Source organism: Tenrec ecaudatus, chromosome 8 (genome assembly GCF_050624435.1).
Source record: "Tenrec ecaudatus isolate mTenEca1 chromosome 8, mTenEca1.hap1, whole genome shotgun sequence".
NCBI classification, from domain to species: Eukaryota; Metazoa; Chordata; class Mammalia; order Afrosoricida; family Tenrecidae; genus Tenrec; species Tenrec ecaudatus.
This window is the reverse complement of record NC_134537.1, coordinates 7,219,992-7,228,830: the sequence shown is the minus strand read 5'-3', so window position 1 is coordinate 7,228,830 and position 8,839 is coordinate 7,219,992. Positions and strand designations below refer to the sequence as shown.

The 8,839-nt window shown below is 49.6% G+C and overlaps 1 long non-coding RNA gene across 1 annotated transcript in view; it reads left to right on the top strand.

Moving 5' to 3' along the window:
• The first annotated feature begins 611 nt into the window (after nucleotides 1–611).
• LOC142454192 (uncharacterized) overlaps nucleotides 612–8,839 on the top strand; it is a 113,816-nt gene continuing 105,588 nt past the window's right edge. Inside the window, exon 1 of the long non-coding RNA XR_012785690.1 lies at nucleotides 612–675. This is a non-coding gene — a long non-coding RNA (uncharacterized LOC142454192). The remainder of the gene's footprint in view (nucleotides 676–8,839) is intronic.

The following is an 8,839-nucleotide window of genomic DNA, read 5'->3' as shown; positions in this document are numbered from 1 at the left end:
GTCAGGTTCCGCATGTTGTAAAGTACGCAGGGATTGACAGGGTTAGTAATGTCAGGTTTCAATGGCTTTAAGCATTTAAAATGAATATATTAATAGGGCTTGGGGGCGGTTTGAGTATCAGGTTGGGGTGGTAGGGAGTAGCCCCTTTAGCACAACCATTTGGGAATTCCAACTTGTAAACTGATCTGACATCGAATACTTGCAAGCACATATGCACAGCATCAAAGAGTGTCTTTCTGGTGCGCATGCGACTGACACACGTCAGAAGGGTGATTTCAGATGGTGCGATTCCTTGTTTAGGGGATTCTGGTTTCTCTTGTGGCGGACGTCGGACTTGGATGCTGCTGCGCACGGGTACCGGATGCAAAGCACAAATACAATTCTTTTTATAATTAAGTAAAATACTTAGTTTTTTGTGCAGTTGTGTCTTCCGTTAGACTGCCCATTTAGAAACAGCCAAGCTCTAGTTCTCAGAACCAGAAATGTCACCAGGAATCACTTCTGTCCAAGGGCAGCTTGGAATGAGTGACCCTTTATGGAATTATTGTAAATCATCTTTGCTACCCGTTGAACTCTCCAGACTGCTAATGGTGAAAATATGTTGGTCTTCCAGGTGCCGTGCCTCTGATACAGCTGATGGCAATTCTGCATGTCTGCCGGAGAAGAGTCCAAAATGTAAGTGCAGAACCAAATAATGAAAGCTCTCTGCGCAGAGTAATGATGTTCATTCTTTCTACCCGAGAGGCGAGGCCAACAAAGACGCGTCTAGAGGCGGGGAAAGCCCCAACGCTGCCCTGGGTATGTGCCCGGCTGCTAGCCCAAAGGTTGGTGGTTTGAACCCGCCACCTGTTCGTGGGAGAGCCCTGGGATACAGCCTTGGAAACCCTGCGAAATACTACTCAGCCCTATAGGGCTCACTGTGAGTTAGAACCGATCCGATGGCAACACTTTGGGTCTTAGGAGGAGGGCAGATGGTCTTTTGTTGGGAGAAAGTACCTTGGCCCAACACAGGCATACCGCACAGTGTCTGTGTGTTTAAAGGACCAACCGTGACAGCCACTGACTGGCATTCACCCTTGTACCACCTCCCCAAGGTTGATTGTGTTTCCTGGTTACCCCTCACTCACTGCCACCTAGTCGACGTCAACCGGAGTAGAACGAAGTGCCCCTGTCGATTTCTGAGACGGTCGCTCTTTACGAGAGCAGAAAGCCCTGTCTTTCTCCCACGGAGCGGCTGGTGGTTTCGAACTGCTGATCTTTTGGATGGCAGCCAAATGCATGGCCACTACGTCACCAGGGCTCCTGTGTTCATGGTCATAGCCTCTCTGTTTTCAGTGTCTGGATAATGCTGGAAGACCTCTGTGACGTACTGGCTTGCACGCTGGGCTGCTAACCGTCGGTTCGAACCCACTAGCCACTGGGTGAGAGAAAGATTAGGTTCTCAGTTTCCGTGAAGACTTGCAGTCTCAGAAACCCACGGGGGTTCTGCTCTGTCCTATCAGGTCACTGTGAGTTGGAAATGACTCCATGACAGAGACTGAGTGAAGGGATACTGTTGACTAGAGACTTCTCTCTGGGTGACTACCTATCCTGCTCTCCTCCGGGTTCCAGCAGACAGATTCCAACATGTAGACACAGCCAGCCCATGTTCCGCTATGCTAGAAAGACCCCCCTGGGTACCATAACCCAGACCAAACTCACAGCCTGAAGTCAGTGCGGACACCTGTGACTCTGCAGGACAGGGTAGAACTGGCCCTGTGAATTTCCGAGAGTGTCCCTGTTTTGTGGAGTAGAAAGCCTCATCTTTTCCCCTGGCTACTACAGAACTACCTTTCCCCCACGGCCATGGGCTAGGATGCCTCCTTCGGGCAGCTGGTGAAGGTGAGGTTCTCTTAGGATCTGCTAATTTTCATTTATACGGTGACAACTATTGAGGAACCCAGGAGGACATTGTTAGATCACACAAAGACATGGGATGATGGGGGAGCATGCAGATTTTCACAAGGTGAGCCCATTTCTCATGGTTACGAACATCGAGTACTTCCACGTGGGGCCTCTCTCAGGACAGGTCTGTGTGTTCTCTGAAAGGGACCAAGGGCTGCATCAGATCTCCTTGCTACTTCTGTTAGCCAGCTGTCGTCCAGTTCTTGCGTGGAGACCCAGTGTGTGTCCAGGGGAGGACAGATCCCTGTGTGGTGCTCAACCGCTGATCTCTGGGAGGTAGATCACCACAATTCTCTCCCCAGGAACCGCAGGGTAGCCTCGGACCGCTGACCTTTCAGTCTCTAGCCATTCCCGTCAGCAGCCTGCACCACTCAGGGAATGCCTCCGGGACACCCTCTGTGTCTTTAGTGACCTCAAAAGATCATTTAAGATATTTTTTGAAAAATTCATAAGCATTTCATGTATCTCAAGATTGGCCAGGCTCTAGAGAGTGGGCTTATATTAGAAAAAGCATCTCCCCTCCTCTTTCGTGTCCCTCGCATTTTGCCCCCTCTGTCTCCCTGCCCCCAGCTCCACCCCCCCACCCCCCACCGCCAAAACATGGGTGTCCGTGTAATACAGTTCACCAACTCTTTCGCTCTTTTTCAGTTTCTCCTCCGAATTTATTGCCAGTGCTGCTAATAGACTTTCAGCACAAATAGTATATTGATCACTTGAAATCTCGTTTGAGCTTGACTGAATATACATAATGGGGTGTCAATCGGGGTGGGGAACCTCATAAAAAATGGCAGGCGAGTTATATTCATGAGGAAAAAAATGTCTTGGGCAGCACACCAAATATCGTGTTTACTGTAGCATGACAGCCTGATCCCGCCGGCCGCCTGCACATCCGTCGGGCAGAGGTTTAATAGCAGAGGCAGGGCAGAATACCATGAGCCCCCGCCTTTCTTTGTTACACAGAGGCATGCGTCCTAGCAGCCAGAGTCTTCCAGAACCACGGCCAGCAAGAAAGAGCTTTTCTACCTGGGGGATTCGAAGAAGCCCAAACAAATCTGTTTTAAAGTTGGTGCACATTTACAACCAGCTCCTGATTTATGCAACCCGGCTTTTTCTTTTAAGGTTTTTACCATGTGTGTATCCGTGCCTACACCCGGTGTATGCAAATATCTTGAGCTGTGTGTATATGGGCGTGCGCGGTATATTTAGAGGAAAGCTTGCTTTACAGAATTTATTTTTAAGAACGACAGAGTAGAGGAATAGCCGGGCATTTGGATTTGCAGAGCAGGGACCTGGCTTTTAAAATGTTAAGTGGGATGCTTTGAAAACTGGATTTTCCTGATGGAGCTGTGGTTATGATGGTCGGTATCCCTGGGAACATGATGGTTTGGGTGGAATCTGCCTCAGAGGAACGTGGAGTGTCCTGTGAGCTGTCCTTCTGTACCAACCCCCCAACACTAAGGTCCGGGGACTGTGTGGGGAACCTCACTCCTTTCCAGTCCTCTGAGTGGGATACAGCCAATTTCCGTCTTGGATTCTCTCCTCTATGGGAACTGGAGTCTCTCTCTCTTCAATAGGTGTTTTGATCATCAGCTTTTGATATGCCTTTTCCTCCCCCCGACCCCTCCCCAAAAAATCACACCATGGGAAAATCTCTTCTCCCATTCGTGTATCATATTCAAGATTTTTAAAAAATTTATTTTGGCAGAACTTTTACTTTTTTAGCCTCGGATCATTTCCAGTAACCTGAAGGGTCTACTTATCACCCGAAGAGGGTGTCCAGCTGCACAAGTGAGCTATTAAGATCCAGAGGCTGTGTGGTCGGCCCTCTTCATGCTGATGGGGTTTCCGTGGAGTCTGGGGAAGTGCCATCTGCTTTCCTCTTCAGCATTGAAATGTTTCCGATTTCTCCTCTCAGGTTTCTGATTAACCCTAAGAACAGACAAAGAACTCACTGCCATCGAGTTGATGCCAACTCCTAGCGATCCCATAGGACAGAATAGAGCTTCCCCTGTGGGGTGCTGAGGCTGGAACTCTCCATGGGAGTGGAAAGCCTTGTCTTTATCCCTCAAAGCGGCTGCTGGTCTCAAACTGCTGACCTTGAGGTTAGCAGCCCAACGTGTAACCTACTGTGTCACCGGAGCTCTGAGGAACGGTCAGAGAAAATGCCGTTTGCTGTGGAAATGGGATGATGTGCGAGGCAGTTAGTTGCTGAGGTTTCACCGCGTGTGAGCCGAGCAGAGCTAAGTGTAGTAAGACGGTCGATGATAAGCACCGTCTTCTGTTTGTTCCAGCTGGAAAACCAATTGACTATTCGGAACAAAAGCAAAGCACTGGCATTGGGACTGCAGGGCTGTTCCAGGGAGCACTATGTGTCCTCTTGTTGAGATGTTAGCAGAAGCTAGGTGTTCTATTAGAACGTTAAACTCGGGGCTTTGTTATTTGGATGAGCTTCCTTCCTTTTAACCTGCAGAGAAATGTCTCTACGCACTTGTCACAAGTGGGTCTTGTCAGGTGTGGCTAACAAAAGGGGAAATATTGAAAAGGAAAAAGAAAAAAAATCTCCAGATGAAATCATGGTCTGAAACCTGCACTTCTAGGCTATGTTGTTATGTGAAATTTTTGCTCGTTTTATGAATTTATTTTAATAAAGTCAAGGAAGAAAAACCAAGCAAGGTGAATGAAGCAGACGTTCCCCAAAGTGTTTTCTGATGAACAGCCATCAAAGAAGGTATTTTAGTTCAGGGTGTTTGTGTTCTGATAATAAACACCTAACCTTTAGAGACTGAGTTCTACGCCGTCTGTAACACCTGACAGTGAGAACACTGAAAGACAGAAACGGTTGATGTGCACATCTTCTAGAGCTTACCCATGGAACTGAATCCACCACTAGGTACACCAGGTTCCTGCGACAACGTTTTAAATGTATCGTTAAAGTCTTTTTTCTGCACACGTTTTGAAAGCTGGAGTTGAATTTGCACCCGTTTCATAGAAATGAATGCTATTAATTTCTGGGGCTTGGTTTTGATGTATGAAGAATGAGGATTAGGGGAAAATGGAAACTGGGTGGTTTTTTTTTTTTGTTTCCTTCAACTGCTGCAGACAGAGAGAACCCGGAAAGGCAAACCGCTCGCTCGTGTGCGCGCTCTCTCTCGCTCTCTTTCACGGTGAAGTGTACTTACAGTTACAGCTATTTAGTAGAAGAATAGCTGTGGGACTACTTTTTCCTTCAATGATGATTCAAAATAATAACTAGGTAGATGAACTGGATTAAAGATAATAATGCTTTTTAAAAACATTATGTGTGTTTTTCACTTTCATAAAAAACACATTCAGGCAAAGTAAAGAAAAATTACACCATACTAATTTAATTATCAGCCAAGTCGTAGTTTGGTATAGATTACGTTGAATAAATCCAGCCTTCTCTTTCATAAAACGTTTTCTTTTTAGGTTTAATTGCTCCCACTAAGGGGAAAAATCAACAGATAATTTGTGGACGGTATATAACTGCCAAGTAAGCCTTCTGTGAGTTAGTTTCTGTAAAGGGGGGATTACTGTCATGAGGAAAAGGCCTCTAATGCACCCTTCCCCCACCCCCTTTAAAAAGCTACAACCTCCGTCTAAAAACCATCCAAACAAACAAATACCCCACTGCCACTGAGTCATTCCCCATTCACAGCGACCCTGTCCAGGAAGGTTTCCGAGGCTGTAAATCGGTTTGAGAGCGGACACCGAGGAGCTGTTCCTGGCTTTGAGCTGCTGCCCTTGCCCGAAACCCAGCAGACATTGCCACCAGGCTTCTTATATAAAAGGTCACCAGCAGGCCGTCAGCCCAAAGGGAAATCTTGGGGTCACTCTCAGGAGGGCAGCCGTCGCTGTCCACACCTTTGGAAATGAGCTTCCACGAGTCTAGTTTAACCAGAGACCCAACACAGAGAAAGTGTTGTGTTAGGTGCTGTCGGGCCAATTCCCACTCACAGCCACACCACGCGTCGGAGTAAAACTGCCTGACTCGGTTTCCTTGGCTGTCGCCTTAAGGGATCCGATGGCCAGGTGCGTCCCATAGAGACACTGGGTGGGGTTCAAACCTCCAACCCTCCATGGCCAGCTGAGCAGAAGACCCAGGCCTTACAAAACTACATCTGGGCTATTTCTGCTCCTCGATCTTATTGCAGAACCACGTGGCCACAAAACATGGTTGTCTTCCTTTACTGAGAAGCAGATACGCTAGGGTGACAAGACGGTGTGTGTGTGTGCTGTGGCAGATGGAGGCTGTTGGTTTTACATAAAGGAGAGAAAGAGGGTCTTATTTTTGAGAAAAGCAGATGAGCAGCCCTCTCGGGTGCAGTGTACTCCCCGAATGCTGTGACCGCAGTCTCTTGGACCGCCCTGCTCTGGACCGCACTATCGGGGTGCCTATCCACATGAAAACAGCTGATTGACTTGATGTTGTCGCTGCCTTGCAAAGTCAGGGTGCCCTTCCTATGAAGTCCATCCCCAGGGATTTGAGCATTCAGCGTCCCAGCCCTCGCGGAAGTGCAATGTTTAGAATTCCTGAGTGCGCTTGGACTTTTTCACAGGATCTGGAAAATCATCTTTCTCTCTTAACTGTTAAAAATAAAAGGTTACAGAGTTCAAGATGAGACTTCCAAGTTCTTCTTTTTTTTTTTTAAGAACCTGCTACAGACCCCTAGTATCTGGCAGTCCTTCTAAATATAATCCTTGGATAACTTTACAGGCCTGGCTGTTAGGTGTGGAGGAAGCTCTAGCTACAAAAGCCTCCCGAGCCGTCCTCTGGAGACGTAGCTTAGCCTAGTATTTGCCGAGCAAACAGATCGGCAGGTAGCCTCGGAAGGTAAGGATCGCAATTTAGGTTGGAAAACAAAAACAACAACAGAGTCAGCCCCAGGTGAGCATGCGCCGACGTGAGAACTGCAACGGTTTCTTTGGCGATGTCAGTCCAGCGAAGGCAGTCGCTTCCAGGGCGCGCATGTGTGCCTCTCTCCTGCCTGTACTGTAGCTGCTTGGTGCTGCCGCGGCGGCAGCTGGTACCACGAGGACACAGCTTCTTGCCTCGTTATATGTGAAAGCGAAGCAAACCAGCTTCGTGTTGGAGCCGGTCTCGGACAGCGGTGCTCTCCATCAAGTCTTTCTGCAGCGATGGAGATTTCTAGACTTGCTTTGACACAGTGAGCCATGAGGATGATGGAAGACGAGCTGAGGTACCCGAACTTCAGCGCTGACCAAGAGCCTCGACTGTCCTGTGCATCCCCAGGAGAATGAACCAATCTGTCTCAGAAGAAGTACAGCTAGACGGCCCTTAGAAGCGCGGATGGAGAGACGCCGTCTCGCCGATGTCAGGCATTTTATCAGGAGGGCCACCAGGCCCTGGAGAAGGGCACGCTTGGTAAAGTAGAAGGTGGGTGAAAATGACGGAAATGCTCCCCCGGGCAGCTGCAGCAGTGGTTTCCCGCAGAGCAGCCGTGGTGGTGGTGGGGCTGGTGGAGCGCCGGCAGCCTTGCCGTACATTGGATCCCCGACAACACCGTGGCACGTGGCTGTGAATCATGAAGCCACCAGCTTCCTGTACCCACTGGGTGCTTGAACTGTGACAGGCGTGACAGAAGAACAGAGTGACTTAATTTATTTTAGAAGATCCAAAGTCACCTGTTGGCGACGTGGGAGAAAGGGTTCGGAGACCAAAGTCGATCGAGAGATTTGCCCTGCCAGAAAGGCCCTCCACCATTGTTGCATCTCCCTTTTGTCACATTGTCAAGTGCTGTGCAGGGTTGGTGTACTTGGAGCTGTGTGTCCAAAAGGATTTCACCCACAGCGTGCCCAAAAACCTAGGTACTGGTCGGCTCCGTTGAGTCACCACCTGACTAAGCAGTTTTAGCAACCCGGTCACAGACCACAGCCCTCTCTCAGGCCAGCTGGGTCCTTCCACGTGAATACCATTAGCACCTCCCCTGGTGTGAGGTGACCACAGCTGGGGACGGGTGGTTGGAGAGTCCTTGGGGGAGTGAACTGATGAGAGGTGGGGGCATTTATTTCTTCTGCCTCATCATCCAAAGACTTTATGCACAGGTATGCAGAAGAGAAAGCCTGCCTCCCATCAGAGACCATCCCCTTCCTGGTTGTGTGGGGTGACCCCTGGCACTCGGCGTACGTGGGAGGAGGGATCAGCCTCACACTAGTGGGTAGCTCACAGCTTCCATCCCAGCATGTCACCTAAGACTCATGAACCCCCAAACAGGCCAAGCCTCCGGGTTTACCAAGAAGAATCCTGTAAAAATACCAAGCAATAAATTCCTGGCCTCACCTGCAAATCTGTCTCCACCATCAGTCTGTCTCCACCGTGAGAATGACTGGGAGGCTTTTCAAGCTCTGGAGAGGCGGGGGGCCTTCTCACACATGCTGCTGACCAGCTGAGAGAGACGGCCTTCCTGCCTCAGCTTCTTAAGTCTTGTTGTCCAGATAATCCAGGCCGGTAGCTGAGGCCTCTAGGACTGGGGGCTTCTGTTGACAAACACTTTCACCCTCACCCCACCCTTCTTGGCTCGAGGAGCCCGGGATGGAGCGTATCTGCAGAGGACAGGGGAAAGGATGTCAGGACCCTCCCCCAATCTCTCCACAGCCGCAGTTGAGCCTCCCTGTCTTGCGGGTGCGTCCAGCTAGTTTGGCCAATTGTACCTTCACCCTGAGCTTCGTTCTGGGCTGCTTCAAGCCAGGCCTGTTGGGCCGGCTTCAGCCCTGAAGGGCAGACCCCCATTCCTTCCCTGGCAATCAATCCCTCGGGGACAGTGTGGGGAGCAGGCTTTGCCCGGTGTGGAGACAGGACGCGGTGCAGGGCATCCCTACAGATGGCGAGACAGATGTGCTGGAGGGAGTGGAGCCA